The 17,206-nt window shown below is 40.8% G+C and overlaps 1 long non-coding RNA gene across 2 annotated transcripts; it reads right to left on the minus strand.

Annotated features, from left to right (window-relative positions):
• Positions 1-212: 212 nt before the first annotated feature.
• LOC119853599 lies at positions 213-7,797 on the minus strand. Of its 2 annotated transcripts, none has more exons than XR_005292140.2 (3): positions 7,729-7,797; positions 5,464-5,557; positions 213-1,021 (listed from the first exon to the last, which is right to left on the minus strand). It is a non-coding gene; the product is annotated as an uncharacterized LOC119853599 (long non-coding RNA). The 2 variants fall into 2 exon arrangements; XR_005292139.2 differs by lacking the exon at positions 213-1,021 and adding an exon at positions 2,850-4,673.
• Between the last annotated feature and the right edge of the window lie 9,409 nt (positions 7,798-17,206).

A 17,206-nucleotide genomic window follows, 5' to 3' on the forward strand; every position in this document is an offset into this window, starting at 1 on the left:
GTAAGACTAATTTATGAGAATAATCTCCTTAGCACCTAACTACTGCTTGTGGTTACCACCTAAAAGCTTTATAAATGATTCTGCATGATTATACTGTATGACTATTACATGCATGTAAATTAAGGATTGTCACTTTATTCAAATATACAGTATATGCCATATGGTCATATTTTACATTAAAGACTAATATCAAAAATATGCAGCTATATCATGAACACAACTTGAAATTTCATGAGTGAACAATAATTGTATTTGCAACTGCAAAAGAAAGCGGAGTTTCAGACTGCAAGCCAAATTACAAGTTTGCACGATATCTAGTTACCCATTTTAACGATGCCATACTACCTAGTAATAAACTTTATAAGCTATGTTAGTACTGTCTGTATACATCTAAGTACATATTTGTTGTGTGTATGTATAAGCTTTGCTAATGGATAAGCAAAATTCATGTGTAGTGTGTGTATATATGTGCCAATAATCTGCTAAAATTGCAAGTACAAACTAATTTACAAACATTTATTCATGCACCATATTTATGTAGAAAGTTGTACATACCTTTCCTTTCTGAATTCAGATAGTTCAAACTATAAAAGCTCTGTGCATGTCAAAAGATGTGTCATACCACTAACAAATCGGACTTCATGGTTAGTAAAACAAGAGTCAAAAGCAAAGAGTGCCAGTGTCCTGTCTGGCACTACCTCTCGCTTTAAAACATGTTGTAGTCTGGCCCACTATGAAGAAAAGCCTTCTGTGGAAGCAAAAGACTAAACTAACGACCACCCAAAATCGAATCTCCCTTTTCTGAGCAAGCCTACTGAGAAAATAGCGAAGAGCTACTTCCTAGCACATCTGCCCACAATCAGTGTCCTTTCCAATTAGGTACCAGGCCAGGATTTGGAACTAGAACTCTGTTAGCATTGCTGAGTTTTCTTCTTCTACCAGTGGATAAACAGTCAATGTCTATTTTCATTCTCTTGGATCCTTCCTCAACATTTGATTCAGGGGAACACAGGATACTGCTCTGCAAAGAGTGGTTGAGAGGAGTAAGGAAATGCTCTAAACATGGTTCGAATCAATCATTTTGAGGGCCTGAATGTTAGTGGTATGAAACTACATTTCTGCCACAAGAGTATTCAGCTGTGGTACTACAAAGTTTATTTTCTCCTATTACCTACCACCTAATATTTACAACCAGCTGCTGAGGGAAATTGTGGCACTTCGTGGGGGTATGTCAACAATATTTACAATATTTAATAGTTATAAACATATAACTCTGTCATTCCCAGCCTATGCTAACACAGTCACACAGCTGTCCAGTGTCTGGCAACTGTTGAAAAACTGCAGAAATGCACCTCCTCAGCAATGCTCCTCCCCAACAGCATGCTGAAAAGCAGAGGAAACAGACTGTTCCCTCTGGAATTCCATAGATGGGAAAATATTCCTCCTTCCCAAGAATGCTCATCACCATTCCCTGGACCTGCCTGAGAGGAATGATTGAAGCCACCCTAATGTTGCACTTACCATCTTCTACTGGGTATTGTGTATTGATTAGCACCAGTTTCTGACTGACTCTTTCAAAGGGTCCAGACAGATCCAACTGTATAAAGCAATGGCATTTTTCCCTCCCTCAAGCCATAGAGATCAGAAGGTCATCCATATATCTGTCATGTCCTGTTGTGCATTCTGATTGTGAAGGTATAGGATTCTCAGCAGGTCAGAAAAACACAGAAAATATTTTGGGGAGTTTTACCATTGACCTCAATGGAGTCAAAATTTTACCTCCAGTGGGTTGTTTTTTTTTAAACAATACAATAGTACAGTGCTTCAGGCCCTATTCGTAGATTGCATTCTTGGAAGAAGGCACTGATAATTGGTGAGCTTTGTGTCCAGTTGCTCTTTGTTCACTTTCAGGAGCAATGGGTGTCAAATGTGTGTTTCATGTGGGGTGCCTTGAACATTTTCAGTTTCCAGGCTTCCATTTGAGTGGAATGGTCTTTGTTCTCTCTGCTAGCCAGGACAGAAGGTACCAAACAAGACTGCCTCATATCCAGTTGCTCTTTTTAGTGAAGAAAAAAGCAAAATCTTTACAGTGAGCAGTATTTGGTCTGGTTAACGTAGTCTGGTTGGATTAGCCAGTCCATTTGGAACAGTTCCACAGGTTGGAATTTTGCAGATCCTGTGGGACAGGCCTGATATTACCAGGGGAGAGCAAAGGGGATATTTGCCCTCCCTTCCGATGATCTTCAAAGTCCCCAAATTATTGTAAAAAAGGCCAAAATATGTACAGAGTTATCCAGTGTTCAGCACTGGAAGAGGCAATGACAAAATATTGACACAGTAGCCAAGTTTTGCTTATTTAAAACTCTTAAAATCCAAGATTTTTCCAGGGGTCTAAGACTAGCACCTGGACTTCTGGAAGGTTTGCGTGTTTAATTTAAAAAAAACTTTAGGGGGCCCAAAATACCCCCTACCCCACAATAATGGAAACCTAGAACTTATTCTATGAAGAAATTTAGTTTGCTTCCTTCACAGCCCCACTGTGTTCCTGGAAGCATTCCTTGCGGTGCTGTCAATAGGCTTCAGCATCTTAGACAGCGGGCTGAAAATACCAAGATCTCCACTTGGAGACAGTGATGGCCCAATCAAGATTGATGCCTGGTTCCTATGGCTACATCATCTATCTTCAAGCAGGATTTCAGTATGCAAGTCTAAAAACATCCAAAAAAGTGAAGGATTCCATGTTTCTGAAAGTCCTTGGAATGTTTTCATGTTCAACTCTTGTTGTCTAAGTTAATGTTATGACTTTACTGAGTAAATAAACCAGAGCTAGCTTAGCTCTCACTAGACAGAGTACTTCCTATAGGCAAGATGCAGATGTAGGTTCTGATCAAATCCATGAGTTTTCCCTAGAATTAAAAATTAATAGCTCAACATATAGTGCAGAATTAAAAGTGTTATAGCTTTCCAAATGAATTTCTAGTCCTGCCAGCACAGCTGCGTTGCAATAGAAGATTAACTATCAGTAGACTGGAGATGATTACAGCTACTTTGTTTTTTAATTCTTATTTAAGGATGTTCCCATGAAAACTTGTACCCTGTCATACTGTTATTCCCCTCCAACCTCCCACCCCATCTACAACATTGATCATAGAGAAGCACCTTTGAAAAGTAGCTGTCTTCTCAAGAGGCTGAAAATGTAAACACGTCTTTTATTGTACCTTCATCAATCTGGATTATTTTTAAAGAACTAATCTACTCAATACTATAGTGACAAATATGAGTATAAACTTCCCCATAAGATTTTAATGTTTAAAGGAGTGCAGCTCAGTTCATATTTTCTGTAATCATTCTTTGTATAAATACGTTACTTGAACAGAATAGTCACTGTGCATGGGATACACTTAAAAAAAACCCAAAAACCATACAACAGACTCAATCTTATCTCCAAAATATACTGATTCTATGATCTACACCAGACTGTAGCACTTTATTATTCTTCATTATTCATGCCCGTTGTTGCCATCTGATTCAATCTAAAAGTACCTTCCAAAGCCAACACCTGCCCCATGTGCTATCTAAAGGGTTAAACTAAACTAGAAGAAAAAGTCACTTAATCTTTTGATTTATGAAGTTTACCATGAAGTTTAAGAGTGTATGAAGGTGACCTACAGCAGCCTCAAAACAGGATAGTAGTGACAGAAAATAATGTTTGTTTCTGTAAGTCTTCTTTTGTAAGAAGCTGTTTAATGACTAAATTATAGCATCTGGTCCAAACCTATTCAAAAGGTGGATAGCAGAAAAGCAAATTGGGAACTTTTCCCTTAATAATTACACATTTAAAACATTAAGCAGTTTTGCAGCAAGTAAAATGGCTACCATATAGTCCATAATTACTGTAAAACTGCTGTATTTGTTACAAAGTTATCCCTGCCAGCTCATAGCTTCATCAAAATCAACACTCATTACATAACTGTACCTACTAGGATATTCAAATTCCTTGGCTCAAGGAACATGCTTCTAAAAAGAAGTTGTGCCAATACTAATCTCATCTGAATAGGATGGTGGATAATAGTGTGAAGGTCTTATGTGTTCTCTCTATTCAAGTTTGGGGATCAGAGAAAGTAGATGCAAGTCATTAATCACATCATTGTGGGGTTCTTTTGTTGTTTCCATGAAGAAACATCAAACTGCATGGCTGGCAAGCTTGCCCTTTCTGTCAGTTAGAAAATGATAAAAAAAAGTGTTTCTTAAAATAATCTTAGTCTAATACTATGACTTTGCACACAATACCAAATCACCAGGTCTCTACCAGACTTCAAAGGAAATGATTAGCAATGAATGCTTGCTTTCTCTCTCTACCCCACCCCACCTCCTGTTTTGCAGAGACACTTTAAAATGGTAAATCTACTAAGTACTGATAGTACTTGGCTGGATTTTCTCTCTTTCGGAGTATTTAATCATCTAGTTAAAGGCAGAAATCGTTTGCCTAAACTGAGAAATAATTCCAGTAATGAGATATGCAAAACAGACACACACACAAAGCCTTCATTCCTGAAAGATTTGCTTTCTGAATTGGAGAAAAAAAAAAAAAAAAGAATCTATATCAGCAGTGATAAAGTTGGAGTCCTCACTCCTCGGTATCTCTATCTTCAGTTAGATTGCTTGCAGATCTGCTGAAATTAGATGTCACTGTAAATTATAGTGTAGGCCGGGTTACTAGCCAAGGCTATGAAGGGTAGACACATAAAAACAAGGTGCTATTGAAGGTAATTGCTTCTGATCTTAACGTTCTAAGTGACAAAATTGGTGCTGATGTGGTATTTGCATCAGAAGCTCTCTTTTAATCAACACTGGCTAGATCTAGGGCATCTCTCCCCTTGCGTGGCTTTATTTTTGCTTCTTAATTCTTAAAATCCACCTTGCAGAAAACAGCAGACTGCAAAACATCATTTGCCTTAACAGAAAAAAGGTGACTGCTATATCTTTGAGGGGGGAGATGTTATTTCCCCCCAACACACACACAAACCCCAAAATTAAATTCATGATAAAGTCAGTTATGAACAAAAATCAGGAAGAACTCTCAAACAACAAATATTGTTTTCTTTAATGAGAGAGCAAACAAAAAAGCATGATCTACTGGGCTGCTTAGGGACAAAAATTCATGATACTGTGATAATTTAAACAGGTAATAAAAATGACAGAAAAATCCTATTTAGTGGCCCATAACATGTGTCAGCAAGTTGCAGAAATAAACTGCACAGGACTGGGTTTTTTTTAAAGTATTTACATACCTAAGCCATTCTGAAAAACCCACTAGGCAGCTCTCTGCATCTTTAGGTATTTAAATACCTTTGAAAATCTGGCCCACAGTGCACTGATCAAGAATATGGCTACAATTCCTAATTGACACCAGTGTTTGTTCTCTAGCTATATACACATAAATCAGCTAATCTCAAGACCTACCTCATCAGTATATGTTCCCCAGCAAACACTGTGCATGCCTACACAGCCATTAAGTAGCCTGCCCTCAGGGGTTGTGATGATGCAGTCCACAGGCCTGGAAGTAACAAGTAGTTCTTGCTGACCACAGAAAACTGGCAAAATTTACTCCAAACATTCACACACTTCAAAAATTGCATGCACCATTGTTATAAACATACAGCTAAGGGTAGCAATAAAATCCCTCTTTTACCTGTAAAGGGTTAAGAAGCTCAAATAACCTGGTTGGCACTTGACCAAAAGGACCAATAAGGAGAGAAGATGCTTTCAAATCTGTGGGGGGGGAAGGGGAAGCTTTGCCTTGTCTCTTTGTGTGGGTTCTCTCCGAGCCAGAGAGGGACCAGGGGCACAAAAAACCATCTCTTAAAACCCTGCCAGAAATAAGATCTAGAATTACAAAAATTGTAAGTAAAGCAAGGAAAGGCATTAGATTATCTTTTGTTTTAGCTTGTGAACTTTCCCTGTGCTAAGAGTTTAAAGTTTTGCCTAGAGGGGAATCCTGTGTTTTGAATCTGATTACCCTGTAAAATTACCTTCCATCCTGAGATGCTTTACAGAGCTGCTTCTTTTATTTTGTTTTTTATAATAAAAATTCTTTTGTTAAGAACCTGATTGGTTTTTAGACTCTTAAAAACCCAAAGGTCTGGTTTGTGCTCACCTTGTGTACCTAGCTGATTGGTAGATTATTCTCAAGCCTCCCCAGGAAGGGGAGTGAAGGACTTGGGGGGGATATTTTAGGGAAACAGGAACTCCTAGTGGTCCTCTGCCTGAATCTTTGTTTAACTCACTTGGTGGTGGCAGCAGTACCCATCCAAGGACAAGGAAGGATTTGTGCCTTGGGGAAGTTTTTAACCCAAGCTGGTAAAAATAAGCTTTGGGGGGTCTTTCATGGAGGTCCCCACATCTGTACCCTTGAGTTCAGAGTGGGGAGGGAACCCTGACAACCTGTACTACAAAGCAGGTGTAATTCACTCTGCTCATATACAACTTCCACTGCTGTGAAAACCCACTCTCATCTCTCTAGGTTGCTATTCCAATTTGCATAGTTATTGTGGTTCCTCTTTGCCAAAAGTGTAGAATAATAGATGCACTAGATTCAGCACAAATAAATATAGATCTGCAGCTCCTCCCTTGGCCTGCTCCTCTCCTACCAGCCACTGCAGGCCTAGGGGGAGAGACCCTTTTCCAAATTCAGGAGGGGTATGCGGCACATCTCCAACAGGATTAAAGTGATGCAGAGGACCTTTCATGGGTTATCTCCACCACAGGTGAATTCCATCCCCTATTAGCAGCCCATGGAACCTCCCTGATGCAACTGATTCCCATGTAAAGTAGGAATACATCTTGCAAGGGGGTGGAGAGGCAGCTACAAGTGGCAACTTGGCTAAGCATGCAGACCATACACCCTTGGATAGTGAGATGTACTCGAGATACTTCTCAGCGACTTTTGCCATGGTGGCTCTGTTGAGTGAGATCACTGCATGTGTACAAGGGATCCAGAACTGGTCTGGCCATCTGTCATGGGCAAGACAGCATGCGTGCCATTTTCCCCCCCGCTACAAACATGTCCAAAGTCAGAATGTGTATTATTCTATAGCAATAAGGCCCATCCTCAAGCATTTTTATTTTAATTTTACATAGTAAGCCATGATTGGCAGGAGGATGCTCCATGAAGCCTCTAAAGTATTGTCATTCTCAGGAGCTTGATCACTGAATACATGAATGTTTGTGAAAGAACAATGTTACTAGCCATGGTGAGCAAAGAAGGAAAGTTCTCCACTCCTAGGGCCAGATCTTCAGCTGGCAAAACTAACTCATTATCCTCATTAAATTCCAAACACCACACACCTTGAAAATAGCTGGGCTGCTGGAGTGCTGAGACTACAGCCTATCATACTGAATAATATGGTCTCCTGATATTCCCTCCATAAGCCTGTTTGTATTTAACCTTTTTATTCTGTTTGTACACAGTCTAGCACAATGGGGTCCTGGTCCATGACTTGTGACACAATAATACAAATAAATGATAATTACACATGTGAGTAACTGATGAGAAATAGATGGGACTACCCCTGTCAATGAAGTTACTCATGTATTACTGACTCACATCTGTTTAAACTGATCAGGGACTGGGACAGGGACAGTCACTCTTAGTAGTTGGAGGGGGAGTCATGCACCAAGACTCAAGCAAAAGTCAGAAATTTGAGCCCAAGGTCAGAGCCAGGTTACCTGGAGTGAAGTAAATCTGGTCCAGGGCAGGAACAAGCAGGCACAGGAGCAATCCCAACTCTGGGCAAATGCTTTAAGGAGCCATTTCCCTCCTGCTGCAGCTGGTCTTAAGAGCAGGGTCTGCTGATCCCTTCAACCAATCAGATGGTTGGGCCAATCAGGCAGCTGAACTGGGGACCAGCTGTGCTCAGTAGACTGCCTAAGGGTTAAGCCAGAGGGTAAGCAGGCTAGCTGCTGGCCCTTATTCCTGACAAAATTGTCATCAGTGTATGCAGCTAGTTCTGCCCAGGTTTCTCTTTCACCTGGGTCAACTCATCTCTTCAGTCTTTCAACTTGTTTTCTTAGGCACTTTGTTTAAAAAAAAAAGGGATAACTCGTGCATATTTGCATTTTAAAAATTGAAAAGGAAATGCAGGAAATGCAGTAAAAAGGACTCATACAGATTATTACAAAGCCCATGACAATGGCTGAGCATTTAGTGTGCCGAGACTGTTTCTTAGCCTACCCAACACTAGTTTCAGTGATAACTTGTCATAGAATATCAGGGTTGGAAGGGACCCCAGAAGGTCATCTAGTCCAACCCCCTGCTCAAAGCAGTAAAAGCATGTCCTCCATCCCTCCCCTGCATTTCATTTTGGTCTTTCGGTTGGGTCTTGACATATGGCAACACTGAAAGCTTTTTAGAGCAAGGATTGTTTTATTATGGGTGTGTGCAGTGCCTAACACAAATGGGTCCTGATCACTGATCTTGGTTCACTTTAAGTTATCAACCAACTACTAACCTACTTGTGTTCTAAAAACAAAGCCAACACTCATTAAGGGTGAGAAATCCACTAGCAGATAAGCTAATAAATAAACTAAGAAAATTAGTATTTGCTAAATTCATCTTATAAAGGATGCCTCCTTTTTATTCTATTTTTGTTTCTTCTAGGTCATTCCATTGTGCCTACAAATGACAGAAAACACACACTCCAGACTTACATTTATTCTCTTTTCCATTTCATATTTAAATAATGTATTTTGTTTAAATGCCCTAGCTATTATAGACACATGTCCTGATAAAACCATTAGGAAAGAAAATACAAAAAAAAGCTGCAAAGTAACCTTCAAAGGCACCATAAAATCACAACAAAGGAGTAAGAATTTAAAACATCAAAGTATTTTAATCACTGAGGCAGAGGGTACAAAGGGAGGGAGAAGAGGGATTGCATTTCACATGTTATTTTTTTTCTGCAATTTAAAAATCCTTGCACTTCAGCAGTAACCCCAGAATAAAGTAATTGTATTTCAAAAATACACAAAGAAATTGAAATAGGATGTGTCATTTTTATTTCTCTCTCTCCCCATTAGCCATTCTCTATCTTTGCATGACATTCAAGGCAGATCTGAAGTCAGAAGAGCTTGTGAGCACTCCATTCTTGTTCAGCTATTATGGTTGGCCTCTATTTTTCTTGTTTAAAATAAGCATGCAATTTGCTTTATAAGGTGATTCAAATAAGTAGAAAACTGAACAATCAGTAATATTTGGAAACTCCTTGAACATTGCAGATCTTTTTAGTTTTTGCTAATACACAACATTAATTATCTTTGCAGCCTGGTTGAACTGAACAAACTGAAAAAATAAGTAAACTGCTAACAAAATATTTCCCTATACCGCTAAGTTTTTGAGTAACATGTATACAAGCAAAGATCTGGCTTCAGTGAATTTTGGCAAACAAAACAAAACACCCCTCTCTCCCTCAGCACAAGGTCACCATGCTGCAATGTATAATGCAGTTCCTTCCAACTGATAATTCTCACAAGAAAGATTTCATATTAGAACCTTAATCTTCCTCAAAAATTCTCCCCAGATAAAAGCATATAATTTGTACAATCCAGTGTACCTGACTGTCAGGCATGGATGTATTAGCTTTGCCTGCTTGTGACACAGAGGACCACTTTCCTATCCTGCTCTTTTTGTATCTTGTTTTATGATTAGAACAATTTCCATCATCTGCTTCCACTTTCAGCTTCAAAAGTGGTCTGTGTCATTTATCTAAAAAGCAGGATTCTAGCAAGCAAATACAGCTTGAGCTGGAGTAAAGTAACCTTTGGGAACTCCATCTCCAAAACATGATTTTTTTCCCCTTACCCTAAGCATTTCAATAACCTTAAACCCTCCAACTCTGTCACTATAGGGAGGAAGTAGGGGCCATTTCTTTCCCGGAAGCTGTTCTGATGGGAGCTGGGAGCTCTACTGAGCAACTAGTGTCCCTTACCTGCTGACTGCCTGCAGCCTCACAAGTGGCAAGGAGAAGAAAGTTGCTCTGATTACCCCATTACCTGCTTCCATGCAGGGCTATGGGGACCATCGGAAGAGGATAGGAGCTTGACTGACCATCCCAGATCTAAAAGAATGGCTAGCAAACAATAGCTCTCCTCCCCAACAGCCACCCGTAGCAGCCCAAGAGATAGGAAAAGGAGAAAGCTGATAGCCAACAGTGATTAATGCCTTTTTGATTTTCTACCCCATTCCTGGAGCAGATTGCAGCAACCTGGAGGCTGATCTTACTTGCTCTCAGAACTTACCTAAAAATTTCACCTCAGATCAGGGACCAAGATGGAAAATTTCATCCCAAAAGAAATATGCTTTAGAATGTTATGAGTAATTGAAAGGGGGCAAGTGGGGACTCAGTCAGAAGGCTTGTCTTACAAATAATGGCTATAATATGAAAATAAAGGGAAGTAGTATTTCATATTATAGCTACATGTAGCTGCACTACATAATATCTTATGCAGCTACATGTATTGTATGTAGATATAATTAGAATTTTCAACGTTATATAAATGGCTTTGCTGAAGCCTCGTCATGGTTTCCATTTCCTAGCTGTAACCACACACACCTACATTAGGGAATATGTGTAAAGAATAGTGCAGTGTAGCTTATGTGAATCTTACAAGCAATTCGCATGCACATGAAACCAAAAGTGTTTACTTCCAGCACCTGAGAAGTCAGATGTGACAGATTGCTGCAATATTAGTTAATTTATTAAATGATAGTAATTAATTTCATTTACAAAATATTTTTATCATTTTTCAAAAAACTGCAGATATATTTGTATTGAAATTAGTTTAATTATTTAGGCCTGATTCTGCAAACATTTAAGTATGTGTGTTGCTTTACTCATACAATTAGCCCTGCTGCCATCTATGAACAACTCAACATGAGAAAAGTTATGCATCTGCTTAAATATTTACAGGATCAGGGCTGGAGCTGAATTTAGCACTAGTACCTGATCTAAAGTTCACTGAAGACAATGGGAGTCTTTAGTTGCACTGGGCTTTCGATCAAGCCATAACTGTCTTGAGCTATTTAGTATGACAGTTAGTTTGTTTTAAACATCTTAAGGAGATGAGAGTCCAAAACAGATTAGATTAGCAATTTCCTAGTTTACAGTGTAGTTTTTGTTTTACTGTTTTTTTTAATATATGGGAGAAAAGTATTTTATAGCATTTAGAACACACACTTTAAAAAATGTAAATTTTAACTCATTTAAAATGAATGAAAATAAAATGCTTGGAAAGCCTTAGAAATGTGAGGGTCATAAAAATCTTCACTGAATTACTTGGAACTGGCAATACTGAAGCTGTTCACTGCCTGCAGAGTATCTTTGAAGTTGACATAGTGCTAATAGGTGAAACAGTGGTTTGATTAAAAACCCTACTTTTATTTTATTAAGGAGAAAGTATAAGCTATACTGTTCAGATGAGAATTAAAACTGCATTTCAGACTGATTAGTTCATCTCTGAAAAACAGATCTGGAAAGGATTTGAATTCAAATTGATGGTTTTCCTGAGAGTTAGTGACTATGTAGACTTTCACAATCCTCTACACTGATGTTTTAAACTTGAGATCAATTATTTCATTTTAAACAAACACCAGAAGTTAAAAGGATGATTGATGCATGGCAAGTTTTAAGGTGGAAGTTGCTATACAAGCACTGTATCTTGGGAATTAGACAAAATTCCAGATAAAATTTCAGGTACTGCATTTCTGATACCCCAATTCATATGCTGATGTACCCATTAACGTTTTTAAAAGTCTCACGCCGAAATTAAATGCAGTAGGCTTAGATAGGTTGTGCTCTCTCTGTCAAAGGAAAATTCATTGCCATGGTTAACCGTGTCAGTCTTCTATTTGATGTGTATTGGTGCATCTTTTGTGAGAGGAATATAGGCTGACATGTGCCATGTTTGGAAGAATAGGAATAGGTCTCATGAATCATGAGATTTCCACCATTTTATTCCACTAAATAATAATAATGTTTAACATAATTAAACTATACTTTGAATAAAACTGTTGCAAAGTTTCCCTGAGGCCAATACTCAGACCACTTTCAGGAGAAGTACTGTACTTCTGTGAAGGAACGAAGACAGAAAGGTGACCGCTACTCAAATTGAAGGTAGCATCTGTAGCAAAAGAAGTGAACTTTCCTGGGGTCTACAATGGTTTTATATTTTCACTCTGTAATTACTTAACACTTACACACTAATGTGCATAAATCCTATTGAAGATGAGTCTCTGCAGAAATATCCTGCCCAATGCCCTCCACCCTGTGTAGTCATTGATACCTGTGTAGAGTGCTACTATTCTGAATCAGTGTAATACATTCACTTTGCACATGTGTAAATGACTGCCCAGGGGTGCAGTGTCGAAAATTAATAGCAACTATGGATTACTTCAAACTGTGGAGTTTGCTACTTAGTTTTCATGCCACTTGTAGAAATACTATCCGCAGAGTTTTGTGATTAACATTCAGAAGTTCTTATGCCACAACATCACTCAGACTAACTCATAGCAGTTGGAGGTAGCACAGGTATTAAAAGATCCAGTCCTGGCTACTTCTTCAGTATGGAGATGCACTGTTGCTTAAATTTCCCCTCATGATTTGGGTATTTATTTCAGCTTTCCAGTCAGACAAACCAAATCACTGCAGACCCTCTGTGAGAAAGTCTAACACATGTGAAAATCCACATAAATCAAAGGGTGACATCCTCACCCACACTTCAACTCTTTTACACAAGGCTTGAGCAGCATAAGCGGACCCTAAAAACCTGGTTCAGGTCAAGAGAAGATTCCTTCTGACACAGGTCCCATAAAGCTGCTTCCTGTGTGCCCCCTCGCAAACCTCTTGTCAGGAGCAGGGTCACAGGTACTCAGTAACTTGTCTAAGTTACAGTAGTGGCTTTCCAGACCCTGGAATAGCCCAGATGGCATGGGTGCTTAAAGCAACCTCTGTTCCATGTGCAAGCATAAAGAGAGAGAGTGTGAAGACAGTGCAACATCCAGGGTTTATTTCTTCCTCCACATACACTATTCTGTGTCTTCAAGCACTTGCTGAAAGTAGAGATCTCAGAGTTCCTATACATAATTGTACTGTAGGGCCCCCTCATGGGAAGCTGTTTACTGTAAAAATATTAGTGCCCATCCCCACGCTGATAGTTCTGGGTTCAGAAGCGCAAACAGAATCTCACCCAAGTTCTCTACTTGTCCTCCCCTTGCCTGAGTAGAACAGCAGTGCCACTTGGTAATCCCATCATTCCCATCTCAGGACTGGGCTCTCTCTCTCGCCAAATCACCACACTATATTCGGGGTACTTTATCTAGGCCTTTGGCTGATCCTTTAGGCCTCTTTCCAGGCTCTTCCAAAGCCCTTCCCAGGCCCTTTGCCTTGAGAGACCCAACAGCAAACCCTCTTCCCTTCAGATCTTTCACCACACTGAGCAAAAAAGCTCTTGTATGCTGCTTCTCTCCCAAGCCTTCCTTCTGTGAGGCGTACAGCTCCCATCTGTTTCAGGACTGCTGTAGAAAATAGTAATGCTCTAGATATGTAAATAGTTAACAGATAAGGTTCCAGTAGATGGCCCTCACAAACTTGCAGCTTTAATTCTGGGTTTTGTAGGACCAATCAAACTTTGTAATTGTTGTGCACTGTAAATGGCTTCTTATGTGAAGCACTCTTCACATAACTCTTAACACCATCAGTCATGTGGAAACCACAAGCCCTATAATGTCTTGTTTCTGGGCTGCACCAGGAACAGGGTTGTGCTGGAGACAGGGCTAATATACCTTGTTAAAGCCTCCAAATAACAATGTTCAAGTGTCAATGCAGTTTAGATTATATTCTGGTGGAAACCTCTTGATTTTCTTAAAAAACATTAAATCACAAAAATACTCTGCAAGATAGATAGTACTATTCCCATTTTACAGAGGCCCACAGAGTTTGCGTGATCTGCCCAAGGTCAGTCAGTCATTGACAGAGCTATGGGAAGGACAAGATCTCTCAGCTCCCAGTACATTTTTCCAACAATGCCCTTCTCCAATCTTTCAGTTTAATGCCCTTCACACACACACACACACACACACACACACACACACACACACACACACCCACCCACCCCAGAGTGTATGGACACATACACTGTTATCTTTTGAAACTAATAAAAACAAGCTACTAAGAAAATGTAGTAAACATCCATCAAAGGTAGAGCTGCTTAAGATCTGTGAAGCTCACCATGAGCTGCCGCTCACAATAAAGAAAAACTTGCCATGTAGAACTCATGAACCATATAATCTTCCACATGAAAGCTGAAAGGACTGGCTTTCTGTACAAAGTGACATTTCACAGGAGAAATTTAAGTCTAGGTTAGTACTTCTACAAAAGCGGGAGAGGGGTCACAGAAACTAACAGCATCAATCAGACTAGGAAATTGGAAAGGACAAAAGGATAATATGAGTGAATTAATTCATTTACTTTGGCTATTTAGTGCTATTCCATGGGAATGGTGATGTGCAGTATCCCAGTCCTGTACAGCATTAATATATAGTGAAACAAAAGTCATGCTGATGACCTGCAGTTCAGTTTTATTAGCTTTGGTTCCTGGGTGCTACCTTTTTACTTCTTTTAGGCAAACGGTTGTTTTTGCACTTCCAAGTTGCATATTTTCCAGGGAATTAAAAGCTTGATGTTACAGAAGACAAGGGCTTTATGATTTCATGACAGTTTAACCAAGTTTATTCTTAAATATCAGTGAAAGGGGAGAAGAGCCAGGAGGCTCTGGGATGCTTACCTCCAAAATGATCTGAGTAACATGGAGAGAGCTGGCGGCATGCTCCATCCAGTCCCAGGGAATCCTGGGAAACCATAGAGGTGAAGGTGTCAGTGTGGAAACCTGGTATCTCTTGTACTGCTTTCCTGAAACAAATCCGACAGCATAGATCCTACAGATTGAATCCCTCTCCCAGTCCTGGCTGCAGAGTAGCAGCTGTAGGGGCACTTCAAGCATCATTAATTCCTAATCAGATTTCCAGCTGGGAAATCTCTGGGGTCAGCAAGAGACAATAGGCTACCAGTACTCTGAATCTCTACCCTCTGCCCTAAAACAAATTCACACAGTGGTTCAATACCACACAGCCACAACTGAGGGGCTTCTACAGGATTCCAGAAAAGCAGACATGATGCCACAAAAGGAGTATTAACCCCTTCTATTCCCCGGTGTCAGGGTCCTCTGGATTCACGTCCCCTGCGTTTGCCGAATGAGAAGGAATGGTCCAGCCGCAGGTAACTACATGCTAATTGTATGAGTTGACAAAAGGAGTATGCAATTTCACTTACAGGTAATAAGTCTCAAATTAATTTTCCTGTCATTTGTAGTGTGGCTTAGAAGAGCAACATAATGACACTTACTGTGTATTATTCTGCATAATTGCCATGCAAATAAAGGTTGCATATGGAGTAACAGCCACATTTGGACTAAGTAGCAACCCCATACCATGGCCTTGGACTGAAAAATGGTTTCATCTCCCTAGCCTCCTTGTACCCCCCACACTCAGAGCTCAGATACTCTATGTAACCCCTATGGGTTTAGAGAGCATGGCCCCTTTAAATCTTTTTCCTATTCGGGAGGGAAAGGAGGGAAACTTGGGGGTGCGGCTCTGGAGCCTGGGGAGAGAAGGGCTGCAGATGGGAGGCACTGGACAAAAGGAGAGAGAACCTGCCTGAAACCTGGGAAGGACAGGACAGCAGATCGGGGATGCCCCAGGACAGGAGCCAGGAGGAGCACTGTGCCAGAGAGGAATTGCCCCAGAAGGACGGGGGGGGGGAGCTGGACCCAGTATCACTGCTACCCAGAGCTGCATGGGGCTGTGAGTTCTGGGGTTTGTGATTCTGCATTGGGAATAAGGAGGGAGGCTGCTAGTTAGTTAAGTGGGGAGGTGGTTGCTCTGTGCCACTTTGCAGAGAGCAGCAGAAGGGGGCACCAGAGGGATTTGTTGGGGAAAGTTCACTGGTGCCAAAGACGACCAGGGGCACCCAAGACTCAGCACTGGACTGGAACTTTGCTCAGGACTCCTGAACTGTGTGTGCAGACACATTGCTCCGTGTCTGCCCTTTCAGACTGTGCTACCACTGGGCCTGTGGGGCCTTGGTTTGGATGCAACCCTGTTCTACCACTCCCCCTACATTTCCCTTTGTTTTTCACCTCTCATCCCTCTGTAAAATAATATCTCCCTTTGTTATATCCACTGTACCTTTCCTGTTGATGGGTGTATTCACTCTGGGGGGTTTGGAACAAGTGCCCCTGGGGTGGAAGGAATTTTCCTGCTGCATTCCTGTGCGTGCCGTCTCTTGGCCATAGCTGCCTGCAGAGCAGACTCCATCTTGGCCACAAGGGCGCTAAAATTACACTTGGTGGCCCGTACGGGGACTTTGCAGTACACACACACACACACACACACACACACACACACCCCTCCCTATGCTGCGCACCCTGGGCTCTCCTTCACAGAGTAAAGAAACTCCTGAGTGACTTTCATCTCAGTTTAAAAAAAAAAAAAAAAAAAAAATGGAGAGGGGATTACTAGAAGACCTATGCCAAGGGGCACGAATCTCAGTAACTAAAGCTGTGCTGGTGGTGGGGTTCCCAAAAGAGATGGAACCAAATGAAATTGAGGAGAGCCTAGATACAGCTGAAATACTGGGGAGAGTGAAGGTCCACTCCTGTATTTACAACCACGAAGTGAAGGGCATGGTAGCACTATGTACTCAGTCCAAGGAAGCAGATTTTGATAAAGTGCCCAAAGAGGTGCAAGTAGGAGGTATCCCCTGGACAATTCTGGGGGCAGAGCAGTCCCCTACTAGTGTGCCTGTGTCACTTGAGGTGGATTCTTTAGCACAGAAATTGAAAGCTCTGATGGTGGATGAGAAGCAGACAAGAGAAATTAATTTCGGCATTAGGAGGGGCTCCAACACCCGCAGCATCCAGCCTGGTAGGATGCGCCAAAGAGCTGGGAAAAGCTCTCAAAGATGCATTGAAACCAGCATATGAAAGTGCATACAAGCGGTTACGTTCTTTCCTCGGGGGTGTCACCTGTACCCTCGGGGGAGAATGATTATGAGACCTGGAGGGATTTTTACGGTGCCACTTGTCCAAGTGTGGG

This window comes from Dermochelys coriacea, chromosome 3 (genome assembly GCF_009764565.3).
Source record: "Dermochelys coriacea isolate rDerCor1 chromosome 3, rDerCor1.pri.v4, whole genome shotgun sequence".
Lineage (NCBI taxonomy): Eukaryota > Metazoa > Chordata > Testudines > Dermochelyidae > Dermochelys > Dermochelys coriacea.